The 13,604-nt window shown below is 46.4% G+C and overlaps 1 long non-coding RNA gene and 1 pseudogene across 1 annotated transcript in view; one reads left to right on the forward strand and one right to left on the reverse strand.

Moving 5' to 3' along the window:
• LOC148092660 (uncharacterized) overlaps positions 1 to 13,604 on the forward strand; it is a 91,645-nt gene that overhangs the window by 32,850 nt on the left and 45,191 nt on the right. The window lies entirely within an intron of this gene.
• On the reverse strand, positions 4,889 to 5,089 carry LOC148092661 (U2 spliceosomal RNA; annotated as a pseudogene).

Below are 13,604 nucleotides of genomic sequence, written 5' to 3' on the forward strand. Positions count from 1 at the left end.
TGCTAGAACCTGGAGAGCTGAGGTGACTAGCCGGAGGGCACAGTGAGTGAGGGCACAGTGAGTTAGTGAGAGGGGAGGATTCCTCTGAGAGCTTCCTTCGGGGCTGGGAACGGGGATGACAGAGAGGAGTGGCCGTTGCTGGCCGGCTGCGTTTCATTGCAGCAGCATCTACGTCCATCATCCTGTGCTCTTGGCAGCAGAAGGACAAACCCTTTAGCTGGAAATGATATGTCTTCTGCACACAGTGAAGTATATTCACAAGATACTGGAGTAGAAATGTCATCTGGGCCAGCAGAAATGTGTGTTCAGGTGTCAGTGAGAAGCCCCCTATCTTCATCAATAGAACAACCCACCCATCATTTGGACAGCAAAGGGTTTTCCTAGAAGTCTTCAGATCTTCAGTGTATTCTTTGTAGTTCTTGTTAGGCACTGAAGCAGCATTCAATGGCAGGTGGCTATGATTCCTGTTGGCCCCAAACTTGTTCCTTTGCTGTATTTTCTGACTCCACCCCTTTACTGCCTATGGCCACTGGCATCCTACCTTTTGTAGATGGAGGTTGAGTGAGAGCCTTCTTAGGGAACTGCCAGCTGCAGTTGTGTGTGGCTGCAAGACTGCCCACAGTGAAGATGGGATCTTTTGCCTCTGAGGTGCCTGAAAGCCAATATTTGTATGTTAACAAACCTTATGGTTTACAGTGCAGGTCAGAGCCAGGAGTGCCAATGGAGATCTGGTAGGCCAGCTTGTCCCACCCCAGGGAGTGTGCCTCCCAGGGTTGCCCATTCATGTGCCAGGGTGTGGGAGATGAGACTGCAGACTAGAAAGGGCACATCTTCCTGGAACATCAATTTTACATGAAGCTTCAGGGGGAGAAATGCTATTTTTATATTAAAGCAAACACTGATATTGTGGAATAGCATGGAAAGTTTAAGTTACTTTTTAAGATAAAACAGGCAGTTTCAAAGCAGTTTTATACTTCCTTGCCTCTGGCAACTTCAGACTTAACCCTCTTGTTCCCTGGAGGGCATGTGTTCTCTCTCTCTCTCTCTCTCTCTCTCTCTCTCTCTCTCTCTCTCTGCTGTTTGGGACTTTGTTGAAAAGTGTTTTAGTTAGATTGTATAGATTTTCTTAAGAAAATGGTAGTTTTTCTTAAGGATGTTCACAGCTACAACCAGCAAGTGGGCAGGGCCGCAGGCTGCTCAGGTGGGTGCTTCCCTCTGTGCCCGGCTGTGTTCACTCAGGCCTCTCAGAGTCTCTCCCATAGCTTTGGGTTGTCTTGGCCCTGACCCACCCTAATGACTTCCTCTTTTGTTACCTCCACTTGCTTCTCTGCTTATTTCCAAAAAGAAAGCCGATTTGGCTCAGCTCATCTTCTCACACCAGCCAAAATATTATCATTACCAATCATATTATAACTCATCCAGTGCTCAGAAGCAAGGCCAGTGTATTTCCTCTCCTGGTGGATTCTAGAACTAGTTTTTCCTAATGGATGCAGTTACTTTGCTTAACATAAGATTCTCTTCTTGATGCCATTACAAAGATGGAGACAAGTTGAGTCCAACCACGATGGGCCTGCATCTGCCATCTGAAAGCAGAGCTCCTAACTCAACTTGCTGATAGTTTTATCTCTCAGAAGTTTGAGGAAGAAATTAGAGAAACTGTTCTGAGCCAGAAAGGATTAGAGAAGCAGAAGGAACCTGGGAACCTTGGGGAGCGGTGCCTACACTGCTTGAGGGAGGCCGAGTGCCAAGGGAAAACACCCCAGGCTTCCAGAGAAGTTGTGAGATGGGGGTGCAGAGGTATTGCAGACTGACGCCAGCCAACTGAACCTGGTTCTTCAAAGGGAAGAAGAGGTTTTCTAATGTGTGCTCTGGAAGCTGGCCGGCCTCCCTGGCAATATTTCCACTAGAATGACATAGTTATGGTTTGGGAACGCTCTGTTCTGCTCACACCTGTGTGGGCTCCTGTGACCACTGCCTTTTAAAGAGTTCCATTTTTCACTCAGCACATCCTTCTTGGCTACCTGTTGTGAGCACAGTCCTTGTTCTCTAGAAGCTCCTGGTTTAGTAGGAGAAAAACTGTGAGTACCCCTAGGCAGGTCCCTGTCACCTCTCCCAAGCCTCTGCGGTAGCCTCCTAAAGTGGTTTTCCCGAATGCTTTTCTTCTGCATGCCCCTCGTTCCCAGCAGCCTTGTAATCCACCTGTGCTATCCTCTACTTCAGATCCTCCCATAGCTCTGGTCTCAGAGAATGAAGCCCGATGGCCTCTGCCCACGCATCGTGTCCTCCACAGTCCTCCCTGCCCCTCCCTGCCCTTGCCTTCACTTCAGACACTCCTCCCTCTCACTGTGCCTTTGCACATGAACAGCGGTACCTCATTTATGTTCTTGTCTGTCTCCACACTGGCCTGTAAACTCTTCAAGAGTGAGATTGTGTTTGTTTCTTGCTCCAGTGTGACCTCACTCTAAATAATTCTATCTACAACAACTCTATTCCCAAATAAGGACATAATCTGAGGTCCTGGGGATTAGGACTTCAACATACGAATTTGGGGGGAACACAGTTCAGCTCAGCACAAAGCATCTGTGGGGGTTCTGCATTTCACCACTGTGGTTATGAGGCCTAGAGCTATGCTCAAGCCACCCTAAGGCTACCCACAGCCCAAATGTGAGAAGGTGTTGGGTAATTAAGGCCTCCCAGGAACCTACTGCCTCTTGTTTTGCCTTGTGACCCTTTCATGCTCTTTTTAATGGTGTTTTCCTGTTCCTTCCTGCTCCATTCTATCCATTCTCCTCTCGAACTCAACTAGCCCACTTGCCCTGTGTTCTTCAGTCCATATTCCCACCCAGTGGTCCGGCCCACCCTTGGTCCAATTAGCAACTATCCTGAGTAGCTTCCTGAGTGGGCACTGTCCCTAGGAAGGGCAGCCTAGGTGTGCTGGGCCCCTTAAGTGGCATATTAAAAATAATGCTATGGCACCACCAAAACTTTCCAAGGAAATGAATTTGGAGCCAGAGCTGATAGGGTAAATTAGAATAACCTCCAGAAAGACAGAGGGGACTGTTTTCTAGGCTGGGACCAATACTGGCCAGGGCATAACTGATCATGCAAGTATCTGAATGGCACTCAACTTCATGGAGCTTCCATGGAGCAGAGTTGCTGCATATGGACTCAAGAGACTGGAAAGCAGGCTGAGAAGGGTTTTGCCACCAAGCCAGGATGCTCAGGCTTTCCTAGGAGATGCCAAGATTGGGAAATGTTAGCAGAGGAGAAACAAGATTAAGTTTATGCTGTGGAAGTTAGCAGTTATGTGGAAGGAATTTGGAGCTGGGGAGAAAAGATAAAAGGCTATCATGATTATCTTGGGAAAAGACAATGAGGACCTGAAGTAGGGCATTTGGGAGGGAGGGCAGAGGGGAAGAAAGGGATTTGCTGCATTTCTGAGGCAGAACAACAGAAATTGGTGACTCTCAGGGTAAAGAGGGAGTGAAGAGATGATATTCTGGAAGTTCTGACTAGAATAATTGAGTTAAAAGGAAATAGGGGTGACTCTTACAACTCAACAACAGAAAGACAAGCAACCCAATTTAAAAATGGGCCAAGGACTTAAATAGATATTTCTCCAAAGAAGACACATAAATGGCCAGTAGGCACATGAAAAGATTCCTGTGTCAGTCATTAGGGAGATACAAATCAAAACAACGAGATGTCACTTCCCACCTGTAATTTAAAAAAAAAAAAGGGAAAATAAGTGTTGGTGATGATGTGGAAAAATTGGAGCCCTTGTGCATTGTTGATGGGAATGTAAAACAGTTCAGCCAGTGTGAAGAACAGTTTGGCAGTTCCTCAAAAAGTTAAAAACAGAATTACCATGTGATCTGTCGGTTTGACTTGTAGGTATATGCCCAAATGAATTGAGAACGGGCACTAAATGTGTGTACATGTATGTTTATAGAGGTGGTAGTTGTGCAGTTTTGTGACTGTATTAAATGCCACTTGAAAATGATTAATTTTATGTTAATTTTATCTCAATAAATTATTTAAAAGCAACAGGAAATATGAAGCATAAGAAGAGGAAAAAGAGGAAGAAGCACATTAAATACGTGTATGTTGAGGACCTGTGGGGCACTTGGGTCCAGTGGACAACTGAATAAGCAGAGAGGGCTTTGGGTTTCACCTTATATTGTGAGGGTCTCACATTGACATCGTTTCCTGTAGGAATAGGTAAAGTGGTAGACTATGAAAGTAATTTGGATTTATTGGAACTGCACTCTTGTGTAATATTTGGTGTAGGGCTAATGACATCTTTTTGAGTCAGGTGGCTGAATTTAAGATGATCAAGTTGCTTTGTGATAGGTTTAATTACCACATTAGGAAGATGCTATGGAACAGATGAACATCAACCCAGAGACTTCTCCTTGCTCCTATCTCAGTCAACATTTTTATTAGTGATTTAAAGATTTAGAAAGTCCACATACCAAATTTGTTAATTATCTAAAGCTTGGATGGATAGTGAATGTTTTGAATGACTATCAAAGACATTTGCTGTTTGAGGCTGCCTAGAATCCACTTTTCTTCTTTTTTGCTTCAGTGTCTAGATTTTCATTTATATACCTTCCTTTCCTGTCCCTATATCCCATGTATTTCTGAGTGAAGTGAACCCAGTGCCAATTCTAATGTTTCCCTTTGTTGGCTTAAATTAATCTTCATATTCCATCCTACTGGCCTTAGTGGTTGACTCAGATAACATGACCCAGTATAGACCCAAAGGAGAGAAGTTTGAGAACCTTGGAGAATGATGCCTTGGGTTTCACAGAGCATGCTGTCTTTTCTTGCTTCATTCGTTCAGCTTTTCTGTTGGCAAGAGTGCCCTTCCATCACGTATTGAAAAGGATGCTCTATTTTCCTGCTATATGTGAACAAGGAAGGAAGCAAAGGGCCCCCAGAAGGTGCTGGCAGCCACCTTGCAAACACGAGGATGAAGCTTACCTAAAGAAAGCAGAATGGGGAGTTGGAAATAATCAAGTTTTTAGTGACTTTATTTAACCACTTGATTCTACACTTGATCTTAGCCAAAAGGCCAAGAAGCGATAACCACTTGATTCTTATCAGAAGTACCACTGGACTTTGTAGTTATGTAAGCCAGTAATCCCTTTTAGTTGTTCAAACAACTTAGAGTCTAATTTTCCACTACTTGCAACCAACAGGGTCCTAACTATCACAGTGATAAATTAGTCTTCAAAAATCTCACTAGATCATATTCATTAAATTGAATGTTTGTTAACTTGTTACATTGAAATTTTGGGGAATAAATGTTGGACTTTTTTACTTGTACAGGTACTTTGTAGCAACATGAAGAAAAGGGGGTAAATCCCTCCCATTGACGTGCCAAGGCTCAACTACAACAGAAGGGTGTACCAGCCCACATGGGGGCACACCTAGAGTACCCAGCTTGGGTGAATGGGGGGGCTGTGCCTCTGGACCCTGCAGTATACCTACTACATTAGACCACTCTACCAAGCCCAGGCAGGAGACATAGCAGCTCTACCTAATACACAAAAACAAACACGGGGAGGCTGCCAAAATGAGGAGACAAAGAAACAGGTCCCAAATGAAAGAACAGAACAACAACAACAAAAAACTCCAGGAAAAGAGCTAAACAGAATGGAGACAAGAAATCTGCTAGATGCAGAGTTCAAAACACTGGCTATAAGGATGTTCAATGAACTTAGTGAGAAAATCAATAGCATAATAAAGAAGCAGTCAGAAATGAAGGCTACACTAACTGAAATGAAGAATAAGTTACAGGGAAATTAGCATTAGAGTAGATGAAGCTGAGAATCACATCAGCAATGTGAAATATGAGGAAGCAAAAAACATCCTATCAGAACAGCAAAAAGAAAAAAGAATCCAAAAAATGAGGAAAGTGTAAGGAGCCTCTTGGACAGCTTCAAACATACCAACATTTGCATTATGGGGGTGCCGAAAGGAGAAGAGAGAGCGCAAGAAATTGAAAACCTATTTGAAAAAATAATGACCATGTTCCTGTGGGGATAATCTGTGTGAGGGAGGATCTTCTTCCTTGTCAGGCTGCATCTTGGACTGATACCCTTCACATTCTGGAGCATAGATCAACTGAGACTCTTTCCAAAGAGTACCTGCTGGATTTGGGGAATGTTTGAAACCACGCCATGTGAGGAAGGATTGGGTGCTAGTACGAGAAGACTCAGCAGCATCGTGTTAACTGGAGGTTCCAGTTCTTCTATACGGTCTCCTGAGTGGAATGCTTACAGTTAACCACTATCATTTGCGAGTGCTAGTGCATTGCCAGCTATTGTACCAATACTGTCTCCTGCACTGTCTCCCTCTTTCCTACAGCAGTCATTTTGAGGGAGGCACCAGACCTACTACGTAGTTACTCTTACTGTCCTCATTTGATAGATGAGGAAACTAAGGCACAGAGTAGTTAAGTAACTTGCCTAAAGACGCTCAACTAGTCGGTGGCAAAGCCAGGGTTTAATTTCAGGTCTCAAGCTCAGATTTTCCTGACATTAGAACAGTGATTCTCAACCTTAACTGCACATGAGAATCCCCTGGGGGAGTTTCTATAAAATACTAATGTCTGGGTACAAACCCAGACCAATCCTCACACTCTCCTGAGTGGGCTCAGGCATAACTTCTGAAAGTTGCCCAGTAATTCTCATGTGCCACCACAGTGAGTCTGCTGGCCTGGAATATAAACACCAGGCTAAGGGCCTGATGGTCAGCACAGCTGCCTTCAGAAGCCTGGGAGGAATTTCAGGTATATGGATTAGCAGATATAAAACAACAGTGATGTGTAAGGACTGTGGTGAACTAAGGAGGGCAGGAGCCAATCAAGGGCATTCAAATTTTTGAAAAGTTAATATAGTGCTATTGAAACAAAGGCCATATTAGGCCTACCTCTGCACACCTGTGCTTCTCAAACTTTCCATGCACATGGGTCACCTGGGACCTGGCTTCAGAGCAGGTCTGGGACAGAGTTTGAGGTGTTCTCAGTTTCTAACAAGTGTGTAGGCGGTGCTGATTCTGCTGGTGCATGAGCCTCCCTTTGATTAGCAAGCCCCCGCCCCCCCCCCCCCCCCCCACTGCCTCAGACTGGCCAGGTGGAGGTGTAACGGAGAGGTGAGAGGCGGCTTTCAGCTCCATGGGAGGCCCAGGCTATAAGCAGCAGGCTGTCCAAACTTGTAGCTGCCTGCCTAGGGGATCTTCCCTCTCTTGCAAGTCTTCCAAGAGGGACTAAAGGCATGCTTTCAGGAGCGTGCAGCTGGCCCCTTCACCAAGGGCTGAGTGTCCTAATGCTGAGAATTGCTGAGTGCGGTGCCATGCCTGGAGCCTGCCTCTGCAGTTCATCTGGACGTAGAAGTTCACGGATCAGCACAAAGAAGCGAAACATCTGTTTAATGCCTCTGTGACCTAAATGCACAGCACCTGGAGGTCTGATATAACTAGGGCCTGAGAGGGCCTGCACCGCAAACCCCTTTTCATACCATTTCCCTTGTTTCTTAACCATGGAGTTCCCAGCTTCAGAGGTTTTCACGCTTTCAGGGTTGTCCTTGAGATTTTTACTCTGCTATTCTTTGTTGCACAGAATCAGCAATTCATAGCAGCAGGACTCAGATCACCAGTGAGTTGCAGAACTGGAATTAAAATTCATGTCTATTGATTTTTTTATTCCTTTTTATTTTCTATTGTGCTTTGCATTTTGTTTTCAAACTATTTAGATAGTCATTTAGCCAAATATGTTTCTGCAAATGTAAAAAAACCCGGCAACACAAAAAAACAACTAACCAGCAGCGCCAAGGCATGGCTGGCTGCCCAGCTTTTGTGAGAGCAGCGATGCTGCCCGTCAGATGGCCCTGCCTCCTTGCACACCCTGCCTGTGGAGTGATTACAGTGGCAGATTACCTTGTCTGTCCTGTTTATTGCAAGCATACTGTTGAATTCTCTCACTGTCTGCCCTCACATGGCTTCTGTCCGTCTAGGTTAAATGCTGCTCTGTACTTAGCAGCTGTTTAAAGCTCTTTGCCTTCCTTTCTACTTTAATGCCCACTCCCTGGCCTCAGTTTGGTTCCAGGATTTTCATCCTGATCTACAGGCCCCAGGTCTGTATGATATGTGGTATCTTCCACATACCACAGATATTTTAGAAACATTTTCCCCCACACATCACTTTAACCTCTTTGCCCTTAACTGTTTATCATACTTCTTCCATGAAGTTTTTCTTAAATAATCCCACTCCTCTGACTTCATTTTTTCTAGCCCCTTCCTGTACACTCAAACACAAAGTCTTCCCATTAGACTCAAACAGGAGCTCACCCCGCACCTCTGACCAGCCCTTCTATTGCAGATCTCTCAACTTGTTGGTGAGGCACTGTAGGATTCCGTCAGCCCTCCAGTCTTGACAAATACTACTCCAGAGGTGTGGGTCTTCTCACCCAGAAACATACACACAGTGAAAAACAGCTCTTGGGTAAAGAGGTCTGGTGGTTAATGGTTAGTGTTCAGTGTAAATCAAAATTGTAAAAAACCTGTGCAGTTACTGCTAATTACCACACTTTACATTTATCTTGTGCTTTATAGTATGCAAAGTGTGTGTGTGTGTGTGTGTGTATGCATACCTATAGCTAGATGCCCAAGGCTCTATACTTTTCACTCCCTTGTAAGGAAAAAGCAGTCAAATCCCTGCCCCCAATTACACACACACCCAGAAGCAACTGAAATGCTAGGCAACTCCGCCAAACCCACAGAAGAGGCGTGGTCCAGAAAATCCAGCCCTGGGCCTTAGACTCCTCATAATGGCATAGCAGAGAGAGAGAGACAGCCTCCTTTCCTTAGACTTTTCACAAATGCAAGTACTTAGATGAGGGTCTCACTTAAAGCCACTGTCACAACACTCTACTTAGCAGTTGACGCCTTAGCGAGTGACATTCAGATGGCAGCCAGCCAGGTGTTAGGAAATAGGACATGGAGTAGATGTCCAGGGATGGAGGGGTGCCTGGAAGCACAGGTTGGGAGTGCCCTGGAGAAGAGGGAAGGGCATAAGCTGGGTCCTTACACAATCAGGTATGTGCTTCAGGTGGAATGTCCCTGTGGCCTTGAGGGGGACAGATTCAAGGAGGCTAGGTTGGGGACTGGAGGCCCACCAGGTAAAAAGCTGTTGGCCAACTTAGGCTGGAGGTAATGACAGCAATGCTGAGGCAGCACTGTGAGAATGTGGACTCCTCCTCATCACAGAGTCCAGAGATCAGAGTGAGCTGAGTAATAACGCCTTCATTTATTCAAGTATGGACTCTGAGCTCACAGGTTCCCAGTCCATGTGAAGGAGCAGGCACATTAGCAGATGACTGCAGTGCACTGTGGAAGGTGCTGCAGAACAGTGTGTCTCAGTCAGGAAACCAAGAAGGGAATCATTAATTTGCCTGGGATATGGGAGAGGAATGACACTGCCCAGTAATGGGGACATTGTTGTTGGGTCTCAAAGCCTGAATTAGAGTTTCTCTCAGGTGGATGGGGAAGAATTGGCAGAGAAAACAGCATAGAGAACATGATGGAGGCTTGGAAAATGATAAGTCATGGCGTGAAGTACCGAGCATATCAGGGGCAGTGACAGAGTCATTTCTTAGAGAGGACAATTTTAAAGGGGGAATCTTGGATGCCACTCTGCAGATGGTGGGGAACTAGCGTGGCAAATGAATAAGATGTATCCTCCTAATAGTCTACTCATAAGATAATAAAGGTTGAATGAAAGCAGTGACAATGGAAAGGAACAAAAGGCCTTCAGAGACAAGCAGGAGGCAGAGTTACTCACATTTGGTTGCCAGCTTGATATGGGCGCCCCAAGAGTGATAACTGACAGGTCTCCCACCATGCAGGAGTTGGAGGAGGAGTGGTGGTATTTACTAATGCAGGAAATGCAGGGAGCAGACAGGTAATGAGAGAACCACAAGATGAGGGTTTGAAAGAGGAGAGTTCTGGAGGCAGAGTGTCTGACAAAGGGGGAGAGGAAATTTAAATGAAATCGATCATTAATGGACCTGGGGTCTGGTGAGGGCCAAAGAGGATTTTGGTATTCAGCTGAGACTTCCTGAGTAGACTACAGCAAAAGCTATGGAATTTATAGCCTGAACTTCACTACTCCTCTGAGCTCGTTTATATCCCCACGGCCTTCCTGACTTTTCCACGGGTTGTGTCCTGGATGTTTCCCACTCAGTAGGGTCTGTTTCTCCACTGCTGACGGTGCAGAGTGTGTTTGGCACACCCAGGTAGATGCCACACCTTCTCTCCTGCAGTAGTCTCCATGTGGCCTGGCTGCTTCCAGTCTCTCCTCCTACTAGACTCTATTACATAGCATTTTTGATCCTTCCAGAATGGAAATCAGATTGTATCACCCACTGATGAAACCCTCCAGTGGCTTCCTGCCAACCTGAGATGGGCACTGCGTGTGTGGTCAAGCCCTTGTGTCCTTTCACTGCCTGTTTCCTCATCTTAATGTATTCCACCCGTGCTCCTCTTGCTTTTCCAAGAGCACGCCAAGCCGTCCCACCTCAGGACCTTTCCCCAAATCGTATTTCCCTCGTCTCATTGTTCAGATCTCTACCCCAAGTCACCCCAGCAGAGAGGCCTTCCTGGATCAACCTATTTAAAATCACCCGCCCGCATCTTGTTGCTCCTCTCCCCTTAACCCGCTGTGTCTTTTTATGGCATTTAGTGCCAAGTAGAATTGTTTTTGTGCTTTTCCATATCCAGACTGTTAGCTCTATGAAGGGAAAGGGTCCAAGTTCCGATGCTCACGTTCCCCTGCAGCCCCCTCTCTGCCCTGCCCTGGGTCTGCCCTGAGCTGTGGTTATACCCTGTGTTCTGGGTGGGCTCCACCCACTCTCAGAGCTTCCCTCACAGGCCTGTGTCCAAACCTGGCTCAGTCCTTGGTGCCCACAGAGCCGAACACGGTCACAGAGTCGCAGCCCAGCAAACCTTCTCAATTGACTAAGCTAATGACCATGTCCGTATCGTGGTTTTGGATCTGGTGGTTCTGACCCCTCCTTCCATTTACTTAAAACTTTTTATCGAGGGCCTAATATGTCCCAGGTAGTGTTAGAGGCTCCGGGGATAGATCAGCAAGCAAGACAGGTGAAAATCCCTCCCTTTGTGGAGTTTCCATCCTGAAGGAACCTTTCCTCACTCTTTGAGCACTCCCAGGTCTCTCTTCCAGATGTATTCCTTGGTTGATATGCATTTGGGTGTTAAGTTCTTAAAACATCTGTTGAGTTTACCATGTGCCAGGCCCTGTTCTGAGCATTTTGTATGCATTATCTCATTGGCATCTATATCATTTCCAACAAAACTGTATGAAGGAGGCTATTAATGTCCTCATTTTATAGACAAGAAGCCAAGGAGGCAAGACACCCAGTCTGGATACTGGCACACATTTACACACTTGTGGCAGCTGGATCCTAGTTCAGCCCACCTGGCTGCAGGGCCCATATGCATCCTCACTGACCCAAGCAGCCTCTCACTTGATCCTGACACACTTGTTAGACCTTCACTCTGTCTTCAGGGCAGAAATGCCTCGTAGAATCTTCATGTCCCATGACACCCAGTGCAGGTGTGTGCCTGTCAGGGCTCCTACGTTCCCAAGTCACTCCTTTGCAGGCCATCAGAATGAGCCTGGTTATCTTCCTGTCCCCATCGCCCACACCTGCCCTAAGAATGGGGCTAGTGGGTAACTCAGGCCTCCCCTACTCCTGTGTCCCAGCTCCTCAGTGGGGGCAGCAGGACCATTTCCTTGGCCTTTCACGACTGTTTCCCTGTCCTCCCCTTTCATTGTGCTTCCCCTCACCCTTGCACTCTCTTTTGATCTTGCAAATCCAGGCCCTTGGAGAAATCAGACAGTATGAAATATGAAAACTGCTTGGGAAGTAATTGAAGAAACACTGCGACTTTTGAAACCCGTAGAGATAACACACCTTCTTGCTCACGTTATTTAATTTTTAATGGCAGATTTAATTAATGGAAATCAGGTTCCTGGTTTCAGATATGCATACAGAGCAGCTGGAGGAGGAGGAGGAGGGGTGGCCATTTATAGGGCAGAGGAAAAGACTCCAAAATCAGGAATCAGGAGAGTCTGATGAGAAAGAAAAATTCCCCAGAAATAACAGTTCACTATCAGTGGGTGTTAATTAATGTGTGCAAATTCAGTACAGTGCGTTTCAGAATGACTTCCCAGCAACTTATGAATGGGTAGCAGGCCTCCTTTTCAGGCACAGGCGTCATGGGATTGTGCTGTGGGAACCCAGACACTCTCTTGGTCCTGCAGTTCACTGCCCACACAGCTGCCAGAATGTTCTTTCCGAAATACAAATCGACCCTACCACTCCCTTGCTTAAAAAGTAAAACCTTTGGCCATGGCTGATGTTACTCAGTGGTTAAAGCATCAGCCTGCGCACCGGAGGGTTGCTGGTTCGATTCCCAATCAAGGGCACATACCTGGGTTGCAGGTCTGATCCCCAGCCCGCCCTGGTTGGGGTGCGTGTGGAAGGCAACCCATCAGTGTGTCTCTGTCACATCAATGTTTCTCTCTCTCCCCCCAACCCCCTGCCTTCCACTCTCTCTAAAATCAGTGGAAAAAATATCCTCACTCCTTGGGCGAAGGTTAAAAAAAAAAGAAAACCGAAAACCTTTGTTCCCCACTTATTGACTGTGGGCTGAGGTCCATCCAGGCTCTGAGCCTGCAGTGGAGACCCCAGCCCCCCACCCCTTGCTGAGTCCCAGCTGACTTTCTTTCCAGCTCCTCCCTCACCCTTGCACCTGGTGTGACTATAGCATCTACCCTGGGGTGCCCTCATCTACCCTGGGGTGCCCTCATGCTCCCTCTTGCTGCTGCCTCTGTTTACAAGGCCCCCTCATTATTAGCTCATTTCTGCTCATCCTATAAGACTCAGTTCATTAACAGTGGATGTACCCTTTGACCCAAGAATTTGACTTCTAGAATGTACCATCAGATATGCTCACTTGAGTACAGAGGTATGCTGTGCCTTTCAGCACTGTTTTGAATAGCAGAAGATGGGAAACAGCCTAAAGTGCATGGTGGGGAACTGCTAAAGTGAGCTGTGGGACACCAAGTCCTACCACGAGGTATTATTCGGCAGGTAAAATGGATGAGGCCTCTGAGAAGTAAGTGAAGAATAAGGGGAGGCGTGTCAGAACTGGTGCTGGAAGGTGGGTGTGCATAGGTGAGCCCCCTCAGGCTTGCACAGCAGAGGAGGGGGAGTGCTGAGGTCCAGGCTGTTGAGAGGCTTGTTGAGAGGCTTATTGGTCACCCAATACCTACCCCCTGTCCTTTCTGCTTTTGCCTTTTTAAATCATATATTGTTTTTTCAAAAACATTATTTAATGTGAAAAAAAAAGTTTCGGCTTCGGTCAGCTCCTTAGAAGCCAGGCTGATGCTCTGTCCCAGGCTGTCCTTTTTGGTGCCTCTATGTCACCTGGGGTGACTGGTCGAATGTCTATTGTAATTGTGATGTCGCCCTGGAGCAGGCACACTTGTCTCAATACTCAGTGGGTTCCCA

This window comes from Miniopterus natalensis, chromosome 7, assembly GCF_054644295.1.
Source record: "Miniopterus natalensis isolate mMinNat1 chromosome 7, mMinNat1.hap1, whole genome shotgun sequence".
In the NCBI taxonomy this organism is placed as follows: domain Eukaryota; kingdom Metazoa; phylum Chordata; class Mammalia; order Chiroptera; family Miniopteridae; genus Miniopterus; species Miniopterus natalensis.